This window comes from Otolemur garnettii, unplaced genomic scaffold (genome assembly GCF_000181295.1).
Source record: "Otolemur garnettii isolate 467f Iridium unplaced genomic scaffold, OtoGar3 scaffold00042, whole genome shotgun sequence".
Taxonomy (NCBI): domain Eukaryota; kingdom Metazoa; phylum Chordata; class Mammalia; order Primates; family Galagidae; genus Otolemur; species Otolemur garnettii.
In genome coordinates, this window is record NW_003852437.1 from 1,631,150 (window position 1) to 1,644,645 (window position 13,496).

The window sequence follows — 13,496 nt, forward strand, 5'->3', positions numbered from 1 at the left end:
ATCAAGTATAATTTTGTTACTGAGGGGCCATACTTTTTAAACTCGAGTTATTCATTTCAAGTTTTATAATAAAGACAAATTGGAAAAAATATTGATTAAAAACTTTTTTAAAATTACAGTTAAATATTCAGGAAATCTCTGTCCTGTTGATTAATACATGACTGAAAAGACAATAAAGTCTAGTGCATTCTGGATTAGAGCTGATGGCTGTCATCATAAATAAGGGTTTTCCTCCATCTTTAAAATGCCCGTTACACCTTCACTCTCTGAAACCAGTGTGCAATTCTGCACAAGACTTGTTTTTTTTCTTTCCAATGAAGGCTGATAAACAAATTTTTACCACCCCTAGAAGAAATCTCAAAGAATATTTCTCATACATCTATATTCACATATTAAAAAAAACAAACCTCTCACCAGATAATAAGACATGTTTTTCTTTTTATAGTCAATGATAAAAATTATGTGCAAGATTGAACTCAAAAGTATACTACAACAGTCTATAGAATCTCCTAAAATGCAGAGCTAGGACTAAACTTACCATGATTACGCTCAAGCCTATCAGTCACTCAGAGAAGAGAGATGACCAGTAGCCAGGTCCCATCTCACCAAGTAGAAGTTACCCAGGTTTTATCCCCAAGATCTCATTCACCTACTGAGGTAGGTGAATGATGGGCGAGTGAAACTTCATCTGTATTTACAGCCATTCCCTATCGCTGGCATCACCTACAGTTAAGGCTGAGGGGCAGCTGCAAATACAGATTATCATCAGCAGAGATATTTGACTGCACAGAGTCCATAACAAATCTGCTTGCAGACTCATATTAAAACCCTGGTGATATGGCAGGGTGGCAGGTGACAGTTAAGCTGCATCTGGTGGCAGGCTTCAGAGCAGCAATACAGTTTGGGTGTCACTGTCTTCCGTCACCTCCAGATGGGCCTGTCTAGTTGCAGGAAAACAAATTCAGGGCTCCCACTGATTGTGCATAATGGTGAATAGTATAATTATTTCACTATATATTATAATGTCATAATAATAAAAACAAAGTACACAATAAATGTAACACACTTAAATCTCCCTGAAATCATTCCCCCTATCCTCTGGATTGTAGAAAAATTGTCTCTTACAAAACTGGTCACTGGTGCCAAAAAGGCTGGGGACCACTGCTTTATTTTATAACTTCAACATAGAACCTATTCTGTCAAACAATTAGAAAGTAAACTTGTGATACTGTGAGCCAATGATGATACGAAATAACCAGGTAGTTAAACAGATATAGCTTCATAACATGAGCACACCTCCCTGGCACACCATTCCTTGCTCTCCATCTGACCAGCTCACCTGTGCATCCCATCTCTTAGGGGTATAATCGTCAGCAATTTATGAATTATTTATGTGATATGGTACCTCAATCCATAAAACAGACAGCATGTCTTTTCTGTGGGGGAGAAGAAAAAAAAAACTAGAAAGAACACATATGGCTAAAAATCTAGAACTGAAACTACTTATTTCCTTGTTTATACCATATGGAAGGAGAAATCTGTAGCAAATCTGAGAGGAATTAGAAGGGTAGAAATTGCATTGCCCACTTTCTTTGGTTTATAGTATCACTGGAATATAAATTCACCTCCTGGTGTTCATTTGTCCTCTCAAAGCCTATAGACAATCTTATTATTGAAGTATTAAAAGATCCTTTGCTGAAATCTCTGTAAACATATCGTATTTTCTTAATTCATTTCAGATCACAAATTTCATGGAGTTTCTCTAATATTTTCCTCTTAATAGTACACTCTGGTGATCTTTATCCAGAGAAGCAAATAGTCTTAGTGCCAGGTGCTCTGTGCTGACAAGCAAAGAAAGCTGAGTGCATTTACATTTGTAAATATCCATTCTAGGAATATCTTGCTTGTTTTGTTTTGCTTTTTTTTTTTTTTTTACCATCAATGTTTGCAGAGCCATCAACCATCCCAGAGCAATCTGTCTTGCTTGTCTGTGCTCAACTGTGAAAATCCATCTTGATCTCCTCTTTATTCCCCAAAGCCATGACTCCAGCATAAAAGCAGATCTTTATTACTAATTGATCTGATATTTTCCTTTCCCCAAAGCACATAATGTTTCAACCACAGTTCTGAAGAAAGAAAATTAGTAGTTGAATATTTTAGTTAAATGCAAAATATTACACTTTCTATCCTTCCCTCAACTAAGGGTAGGACTAGGGTTTCTGAAAGGCCAGCATATCTGGAAGTCTTCTAATAATTCAAAAGTATTAGAAGATAATAAAGAAGATAAAATGTGGTGCTTTCACTTCCTTTGCTATAAGTAAAGGAGACACTGAAGTACATATTTTCCATTTCCATTTTCCTATTTTCCACATATTATTCTCCATGGGATATTGTTACTGCCTTTTCTTGGAGTTCAGAATTTGCAATTGATTCATTGATACCCTCTCTGGTCAGCTTATGTGATGAGCTAGATTTTTATATGTTCTAAACTTTATGTTCTGTGTATAATTGCTCAGTAATTTAAGATCTTTTTTTTCTTACCCCATTAAAATGTTAGAAAACACATCTCACTGAATAGTTTTCCCTAAAATGTTTATACTAAGTTAATAATCTATTAATAATATGTAATGAGAGCTAACACCAAAATGTAAAAACACACATTATTAATATTTTGACAAATTACCCTCAGGGTCTGATAAGGCTTAACTAATTATTTATGTACGGTGAAGAGCAATCTGGTAAATAAGCACACCAGTCCTAGCTAAACCATCCTGAAATTTGGTTCCATTTCATCTCACACCTGCCAGGAATGACTAGCAAAACTACAAAGTGACTAACAAATAATTCCACCATGTGCTGAGTGACCTGAGACTTGGAGAAAGTGGTTGCATTCAGGAGAACATGGGTGGTACCTGTGGCTCAAAAGGGTGAGGTGCCGGCCCCATATGCCGGAGGTGGTGGGTTCAAACTCAGCCCCAGCCAAAAAAAAACCAATCACTAGAACAAAATATTAAAGTAAAACGAAAAGATCCAACATTACAGTGCCACACATCTGCTGTCTGATTTATTTTAGTTTGGAATCATTTTTGTTGAGACCAAGTCAGTTTGTCTCAGATATTTCACTTTTTAAAAAGGCATTTATGTATGTGTGTATTTATTTTATATTTTTGAGACAGAGTCTCACTCTTTTGCCTGGGCTAGAGTGCTGTGGCATCAGCCTAGCTTACAGAAACCTTAAATTCCTGGGTTCCAGGGATCCTCCCAAGTAGTTGGGCTATAGGTATCTACCATAATGCCTGGCTGAGATATTTCAGCTCTTAAAAAAATATTAAGGCACTGATTTAGTTAATTTAGAATAATTCCACTTGAACCTTTTATTTTACTCATGAGAAAGCTGAGGCTCTGAAAATTCGGTTGCCTTACTCAAGGTCACAGAGCTAATCACCTTGATCTCAGGCTCAGACATCAAGTGTGCTGTAAAGGGCACCCAGTTCATAGAAGAGGCCAATTCTAAGGATCATGACCCAGCCACATTCCAGATTGCTTTTGGTGGCTCCAAAGTCTTTTTTTCTAATGTCTAATGTCTTATTCTAGCTTAAGTTGGATTTGGGGATCTATAAATACTTGATTGATGATATACATATTGATATCCTTTCCCTATACATCTGTAAAACTCAAGTCTTTTTGACCATTTCTCCAAAAAAAAAGGCCATCTTTAGACAAAGTACTTGGGGAACCATTTTATGCTATGTATTTCTTTAAGAGATGAAAACCTTTCTTTAAAGGAAAGTTTTTTTAAATAATGTAGTTTGCCACAGAAACTTTGTGTGTGTGTAGCAATTATTTTAATAACAAGTATTCATACACTCTAGAACACTCACCATACTGTCTTAAATTCACGTGGTGCTCGGGATGGTTAATTTTATGTGTCAACTTGACTGGGCCAAGGGATGCCCAGATAGCTGGTAAAACATTATTTCCAGGTGTGTCTGTGAAGATGTTTCTGGAAGAATAGCATTTGAACTTGCAGTCTGAGTAAAGAAGACTGCCTTCACTAATGGGGTTGGCCGACATCCAATTTGTTGAGGGCTTAAATGAAACACAAAGGCAGAGGAAAGGCAAATTATCTCTTTTCCTGAGCTAGGACATCCACTTTCTTTGCCCCCGGACAGCAGTGGTCTTAGTTCTCAGGGCTTCGGACTTCTATTAAGCAACACCATTGGTTTTCCTGGTTCACCAGCTTGCATACAAAAGATTGTGGGACTTCTTGGCCTCCATAAGCATGGAAGCCAATTTCCAAAATAAATTTCCTCTTACATATGTGCACAACCTATTGGTTCTTTTTGTCTGGAGAACCCTAGTACAGTGCTCAGTAATTGCATTGTAATTGTGCAATTGTGCTCAGAATTTGACTTGGTACACATCAACTTTAAAATGCTTCTACATATGTGCCTTACCTGCATTCTTACATGGTCTCATGATGATTTGCTCCCAGAGACGTCTCCCAAAGGGATTTCAATATATCTTTAAATTATTTTTCCTTTCAGGGAAGAATGTGTTGTCTTATTTTTAGTCAATGATGTCCCTTTTGCACATAATCAGCAAAGACTTTTGATTTGAAAGAGCAAAATCAATATTCCACTTGAGATTCTAGAAAATCTTTCTTTTTTTAAATTAAATGATAGCTGTGTACATTAATATAATCATGGGGTACAGTGTGGTGTTTTCATATACAATTTGAAATATTTTCATCAAACTGGTTAACATAGCCTTTATGTCATTTTCTTAGTTATTGTGTTCTACTTTTGGAAAGATTCACTTGTTCTGTGAGATAAACCATAGAGGTGATCCCTCCAATCAAGCTCCCTCCACCCATCTACCCCTCTCCCTTCCCCTCCTCCCCCTCCCCACATTCTTAGGCTATAATTAGGTTATAGCTTTCAGCTCCTCTGGATAATGAAGAAGGTGCACACAGGTAAGGAGTGGCTAGTTTTATTTCTTGAATGGATGGCCGCTATACAGGTGTTTTCTTTAAAGTAATTCTTAAAACTTGGCAAATATATTTTATATTATACATTCTTCTCTGTGCCTATGTTATGATTTAAAAAAAGAATAGGCGATATCATCTAAGTATAGGCCTAATTATATCTCTCCCTAATCACCAAAAATTGAGAGTGAGACCATTTTCTGCATTGGACCCTCAAAAACTCAGCTCAGCAATCCTGGCCTTCTCTGGAGTGAAAGAGCAGAATCCTGAAGCTGCCAACTTTTTCCAGCTTTTAAATTCATTCTTCATGGTATGATGTTGTTATTTCACTGAAAGTAATGGTGAATTTCAGTCACATTTTGACTTAAATCTAAGCATTCAAATATATTTCTGAAGCTACTTCAGAAGAATTTTGAATTCTTATTCAAACCTGCTCTGATAAGCTGATAATATAGAGTAGGAGGTAGCTGATAATATAGAGTATTCTCATATTTACTCCATATGGGATTGCGTATTTCAGTTTTTATTTATTAGTGATCATAAGGTATTAGCCATTCTCTTTGTCAGGAAAGCCTTTAGTTGTACTATTGTTCAAGTACCCCAAGGTATACTATTGTCAAAACCCGATTTGTATCATTTTTATAAATAAGAGACACTATGTTTTTTAGTTTTTATATTTTAGCTTTCCTGAACAGAGTTGTCGTTGTTCTTATCAAGAGGTAGTTAAAGCAATAATCCCCTTAAACATTTTAACAAACGGATGGTAAAAAAATGACTGAATATTTCCAAGTTCCTTTCTCAGCCCACAGGCTCAGGAATATGAATTAGGTGCACTGATAAAAATGTTGAATCTTTAATATTTCACACCAAAAGAAATGCCTCCAGGTAGCTTTTAGCATACTGCTGTAATCTTGGGTAATGAATTAATCATACGCGTCCTTAACATAGAATGTTAAGGTGGAATTCGTACTGAAAAGTAAGGATCAGATAGGCAAGCACTTTTGCTCCTGAAAACTATTTCAACTACTACATTAGAGTTCATAGAATTGACTAATCTCCACAGACTGGGATCTAAAATTAATATAGGCCCCAAAGCCCCAGTCTCAGAACAGTGCCAGATAAAAATCCTAAATCAGACTGCCAGAAGTGCTTCCAAAAAGAAGAAGGGGACCCAGGGAACCAGGAATATTAATTCAGTAAATAGGAATTTATCCCACTTACCTTTGTCCTGAGGCCTTTCTGATTAGCAACTCATTTACAGCTAAGTCTGCAGGGATTACTTTGTAGAGGGCTGGTTCCCTTAACTAAAGAGGGGTGTTTGTATGTATACTGATATTTCCTAGGCCCTATTAATGTCTATCTGATTGACATACAATGGTTGTCAAGGTTGATTAGAAACATAAATGCCAAGAGTGGTCATATCAGAGAAGCACAGGCTGACTTACTGGTCATTCTGTCACATAGTGGAGGAGGTTTTGGTTTATATACAATTGTGATTATACGCAATTATTTAATCTATTATATATAAAAGCTATTGTTATGTTTTGTTATCTGTACCTCAAAAACTCCTCCAGCCCTTGTTATGTTATGTCTTATGAGCAATACTTTGGAGCTTAAGGTAAGTATCATGAAACTCACGATTAAAGTTTGGCTACTTGCATGTGATTAGATGAGGGAAGGAGGGGCCCTGGGCTGGCAGGATCCCTGCTGGTAACCCTGGGCTGCTGAGCAATGGGGTGGAGGTGTTCACACCACTTGAACAGAGAGTCAGTAGGAAAGAATCTTCTGAGAGGGGAGTACACTTAGAAATATGTATTTTATGGTTTTATATCAATATATCACACATTATTATTTGTAGATGACCATTGTTTCATTCATTCATTCTTTTAAAACACATGTGTTGAGGATCTATCTTGGTAGTGAGATTAGACAAAAATGTCTGATATTGATTCTGTCTTTCAGTTTGTGCATGGAAAGGGGAGACAGGGAGGAGAGAGAGCAATGGAGACAGTCATGGCATGGTCAAAAGCAGATCTTGAACTTCACTTAGATTATTAATAGCTTTATTAATTCTGGAAGATCAAATAATCCAATCCTCATTATATAGGCTTCCTATTCCTAAGTGTCAGCTTTGTTTGGAAGTATCACGCCTCTTGTATCTTAAGGGAATTTTTCTAAAGGAGACATTTAAAATATATAATGAGATATCAGCACATATAAATATCCATCATACATGGTCAAGGGAGATAAGTCTTATCAGAAAAGTACAAAGTGCTATTAGAGACTGGGTAAGATATTGCTTTGACTTGGAGGGCAAAAAGTGAAGATTTCAGAAAGAATCTGTCTTTTAAACTAGCTCCAAATAAAATAAAATTTCAAGAGATAAAAGATTCTAAGAGTTCAAATACCATCAACAAAAATTGGGTAGGAGGAGCCGCAGATTGGGCTTTGTTAGCATAGGGGAAGAATGCATTCCAAGATTATAAATTATAATTATCAATTTTAATCTCTGATTCATCCTACATAATTCTACATGTTATTCTAATTCTATTTATAGATTATAAATGCTACATGTTATGTTAGAGCAGTAGGGTAAGGTCCTAGGGAAAAAGTCCAATAGGTAGATTAGAGCACAGCTTCCAGCCTGTTGAACACTTTCAATCCCTACACACGGAAGATAGCTGACACGGGGTGTGTGATTTTGAAGGAAAGGGAATTGAAAAAAGGGAATATGGTAGACATATAGAACATTCACATTTAGGAGAAGAAAGAAAGAAGAAAAAACAAAATACTAGAAAACTATTGCACGCACACGCCAAGGAAAAGAATTATTAAAGGTTGTGAGAACATGGACTTTTGTCTAAAAAGTAAAAATACTTGGACTTTTAATTCACATCATGTGCTCAAGTACAACCCATGTGGACTAAAGATTTTTTTTAAAAAATATAATCTTTAAAAACTAAAACAAGCGATAGATGAATATTTACCTGATATTTGAATAGGAAAGAACTTTCCAAGACAAAAGTGTATTAGTCAGGGTTCTCCAGAGAAAAAGAACAGAATACAGATAGGTAGATAGACAGGCATATAGTTAAAGACAGAGAGATGGGGAGAGCAGAGAAAGGGGAGAGAGAGAAATTCATTACATGGAATTGATTTATGAGATTATGGGGACATGCAAGTCTCAAGATTTGCAGGGTGAGCTGGCCAGGTGGAGACTGAGAGTGCTGGTGGTGCAGTTCCAGATGGAGTTGGAAGTCCTGAGAGCCAGGAGAGGTGATGGTGAGGTCCCCACCTGACTGTTGGCGGACTCGACTCAGGAAGAGCTGATAGTTTGAGTCAGAAGGCAGCCAGGCAGGAAGAACTTTCTCTTACTTGGGGGATGGTCAGACTTTTTGTTCTATTCAGGCCTTCAACTGATTGCATGAGGCTCACCCAGCCGAGGGAGGGCCATCTGCTTTATTTGGTCTGCTCATTTAAATGTTAATCTTACTTTAAAGAAACCTTATAGAAACATTCAGAATAATGTTTGACTAAGTATCTGGATACCCTACCGCCTAGTCAAGTTAACACATAAAATTAACCATGGCACACTGTAAGATATGGCTGCATAAAAATGAAAAATTAATTTAAACACGTTAAAGAGATGCATCCTAACTTGTCCCCTTATTCATGTAGCCTCGCCCCTCCTAGGCTAAGCCCCAGGGCTGGCCTCCCCAGAGCAGGGGAGGATGTTCATTTGCTGTCTTGAAAATGGCTAGAAAGTCAGGAGAAAGAAGTTTGCTAGATGCCCAAATCTGTTTAGCCATAGTTGAATATACCCAGAAGTGGGCAGGGCCCACCAGATCCTACAGTTCTCCCTGAGTGGGAGAGGGCGCATGTCTACCAGGCAGCCTGCTGCTCTCTGCTGGAAAGATGATTCCACATGAGGAAGATAAAAGGCAGAAGGATTGTGTAAGGAGGAGGGAAGAGGGACGTGAGAAAGTAGGAGAACAGAAGCAGTTAGAAGTGAGGAAATGTCTCTGTCTCCATGTCTGGTTGCATTCTACAAAGAGATGGCCTCTCAGCCGCTCCTTTACCGACCCAGTTGCAGCCATATCAAGGTGAACTTCATGGTATGTGGACATGAGACACAGGGGGCCTGGACCTGTAGAATTTGTTTCCCATGTAGTGTGTCTGGGGACCTGCCCCTTAGAGGGTCTTGGAATTGAGAACTTGTGGGTGGGAACTGAAGTTCATAACGGTGAGAGTGAAGGGAACTCTCGGCAGAGACCAGGGTGTGTGGGTGTGTGCATGGGCAGTTTCATTCCCTGGAGAATGAGGCAGAGAGGCAGAGGACAGCCCAGTCAGCTGGGGGCGGGGGGAGAGGGTAAGATGGAGGGGAGAGAAAAGGGGAGAGGGAAGAAGAGAGAAATAGAGGGAGGGAAAGAGATTAGGTGGAGAGGCTGGCCGTTCTCCCAGGGCTCCTGGGGGTCCGAGTTGCTTCTCACTAATACCACAGAGAGATTTCCAGAGCCCCCTCCACGAGGGATGTGCCACTCCATGTTAGAACAGAGCCAGGCAAGGGGTCGGGAACTAGAGAAGCTAAGAAATTACCTCGCAAAAAACCACCCTGAAACATTACTTAAAAGGACCATTTCAATGATCAGCTCAGACTAAATTCAGAAATAAAAAGGTCTAAAGTTCATTTTTGCTTTCCTACCTGGTGTGTAAGAGCTTGTAAGGAAGACCAGTAAAATTATAGATAAAATACACATAGTACACTGTATCTGTGAGTGAATTTGTAACCCTGGTACATTTTCATGTGAAAAGCAACAAAGTTAAAAGTCAAATAGCAAGGAAAAAAATGCCAGCGATAAAAGAAAGGGTTAATAGCTTTTACTTAAACAGAACTCTTTCAAATAAATAAGAAAAATGCTAAGACTTCAGAAGAGGAATGGGCAACAATAAAAACAAAATAACTAATCAACCTATAAAATGGCTAACAAGCACATAATACTTAATAAGCTGAGAAATGGGAAATTAAATAACAGTATCATTTTCACTTATCAGAGAGGAAGTGTTGACATAAGTTTTCCCCAAAATCAATTTAGCAATGTATATCAAGGACATTCAAAATGTTTACATCTTTTGATCTATTAATTCCACTTCTGTGAAATTATCCTGAGGAAACACTAGAAATGTGGACACATTTAACAGTGGAATTCAACATGATTCAAGATATATGGAAAGATCTGAAAATGTAAATTTTAATTCCTTTCCCAAGCTCACAAACAGATAAACATCTCCCTGTTCTCATTTTAAAATTAGCCTAGGCGAGAACCTAATATGTTTCCTTGCCATTCTATTTCAGTCTTTTGTCAGCTTTGCAGTAAAGCCATCCTTTCTCATACCCAACTGAAATACATTCTGCTTTAATTTAAGCCCAAGTTTGCTTTCACATGGACACAATGAGTAACTCTGTCGCATTCTTTTTATAAGACAAAAATCCTCTCTTGGCCCCAATATTTCTTCCTTGTTTCAATGAGCACTCACTTCTGGGACTAGAGCTCTTTTTGATTGCTTAAGACCAATACTTGGCTTCTTCTCAGGCCCTTGGCACCCGACCTGGCCCAGGTCTTTGGGGCTTGTGTGCTCCCTTAGCCCATGAATGGGAAACAGGTCACAGAGAGAGGAGAGCACAAATGCCACATGGTGTGAAAAGACCTTGGGGTTGATGGCCACACCTGCCCTCTAGGTGTATGAAAAGAACTCAAGGCAGCATGGTGGACTCACATACCAAAGGGGAGGAAACTGAATTCATTTTGTGCTGCTATAACAGAATACCTCAGCATGGGTTATTTAGAAAGAACTGAGATTGATCTCCCATGGTTCTGGAAACTTGAAGTCTAAGACTAGGGTGCTGGCATTTGGTATTTGGTGGGGGCTGAGTCCTCTGGAGGGAGGAGTGGTGCGTCCTCATGTGGCAGAAAGCACAAAGGCAAGAGAGGGCAAACGCCCTCCGTGAAGCCACTTTATGAGGACACCTGATCCCGTTCACAAAGGAGGAGCCCTAAATGGCCTTGTTACTTCTTAAAGGCCCCATCTCTTAATGGTAGCACCTGCATTTTGGAAGGGAGCCATTGAAACCAAAGGAGAAACTCAAGAATTTCTAAACAATTTCTGCAGGTGGACAAGGGAGCTGGTAAGGCTGGGAGGGTTGGTATAGTTTTTTTGGGCATTGAATCTGGGCAGAGAATGTATCTTCAGAAAATGAATGCTGTTCATTGTGGTTATGAGTGGACCGTACCAAGTGGGACTATATGAGGATCACACAGGGAGAGGGTAAGTCATGGGAAGAAGCATGAATGTCAGCCTATAAACTATATGGGGCCAGTGAACACAAAGCAGATGAAACCGATCAGATTTTAGTGTTGATTAAAAACACAGATACTGTGAATGGCAGGTGTGAGGATGAAACTGGAGGCACAAGTACCAGTAGAATGAATTATGGACCCCCAAAGAGCAAAAGAGGGTATGAAATAGAGGAGAAGGGTCCCAGAGAAGACAGAATCAAGAAGACTCACAGACCCTCTGGAAGTGGGGCTCAGGGTGAGGAAAATAAGACGTGATGCCACCTTAGAAAAATGTTACCTTAGAAAATATTTGGGCTATTATTAAGTAGTCCTCATACTTGAGTATATGTGAGAATCCCTGGAATCCTGTGAAAAATATGAATTCCTGGGCCACATTCTCAGATTGCTAAAGTGGGGGAAGAGGCCTAAAAGTGTATTCATGGTAATCCCAGGTGATTCTTTGGTAGCTCCACTATGAAAATCTCAGCAAGGAGTATTTTAAAGAGATTTTCCTTTTTAAGTAATTTGAAAATTACTACTCCCAATGAAAAAATAGTGGATAACCATGTGCAGTGAAGACAACAACAAAGAAATTTCACAGTAGAAATGTGAGAGTACAGTCATGTATACATGCACTCATGTGAAATGTAGGACACTATGTATGTGCCCACATGGAGTCCGGGACAGTACACAGGTCCCCATATGGAATGTGGGGCAGTATACATGGGTCCATATGGACTATGGGGCAGTATACATGTGTCCATATGGAGTGTGGGGCAGTGTACATGGGTCCATATGGAATGTGGGACAGTGTACATGTGTCCATATGGACTATGGGGCAGTGTACATGTGCCCATATGGAATGTGGGGCAGTGTATATGGGTCCATATGGAGTGTGGGGCAGTGTACATGTGTCCATACGGAATGTGGGGCAGTATACACGCATCCATATGGAATATGAGGTTGTGTACATGTGTCCCTATGGAATGTGGGGCAGTGTACATGTGTCCATATGGAGTGTGGGACAGTGTACATGTGTCCCTATGGAATGTGGGGCAGTGTACATGTGTCCGTATGGAGTGTGGGACAGTGTACATGTGTCCCTATGGAATGTGGGGCAGTATACATGTGTCCATATGGAATGTGGGACAGTGTACATGTGTCCGTATGGAATGTGGGGCAGTATACATGCGTCCATATGGAATGTGGGGCAGTGTACATGTGTCTTTATGGAATGTGGGACAGTGTACATGTGTCCATATGGAATGTGGGACAGTGTACATACGTCCATGTGGAATGTGGGCAGTGTATATGCGTCCATATGGAATGTGGGGCAGTGTGCATGTGTCCCTATGGAATGTGGGGCAGTGTACATGTGTCCATATGGAATGTGGGGCAGTGTGCATGTGTCCATATGGAATGTAGGCAGTGTATATGCGTCCATATGGAATGTGGGGCAGTGTACATGCGTCCATATGGAATGTGGGGCAGTGTACATGTGTCCCTTTGGAATGTGGGGCAGTGTACATGTGTCCGTATGGAATGTGGGGCAGTGTACATGTGTCCGTATGGAATGTGGGGCAGTGTACATGTGTCCGTATGGAATGTGGGGCAGTGTACATGTGTCCCTATGGAATGTGGGGCAGTGTGCATGTGTCCCTATGGAATGTGGGGCAGTGTGCATGTGCCCATATGGAATGTGGGCAGTGTGCATGTGTCCGTATGGAATGTGGGGCAGTGTACATGTGTCCGTATGGAATGTGGGGCAGTGTACATGTGTCTGTATGGAATGTGGGGCAGTGTACATGTGTCCCTATGGAATGTGGGGCAGTGTGCATGTGTCCCTATGGAATGTGGGGCAGTGTACATGTGTCCATATGGAATGTGGGGCAGTGTGCATGTATCCATATGGAATGTAGGCAGTGTATATGCGTCCATATGGAATGTGGGGCAGTGTACATGCGTCCATATGGAATGTGGGGCAGTATACATGTGTCCATATGGAATGTGGGGCAGTGTACATGCATCCGTATGGAATGTGTGGCAGTGTACATGTGTCCTTATGGAATGTGGGACAGTGTGCATGCGTCCTTACGGAATATGGGGCAGTATACAATTGTCCATATGGAATGTGGGACAGTGTACATGTGTCCGTATGGAATGTGGGACAGTGT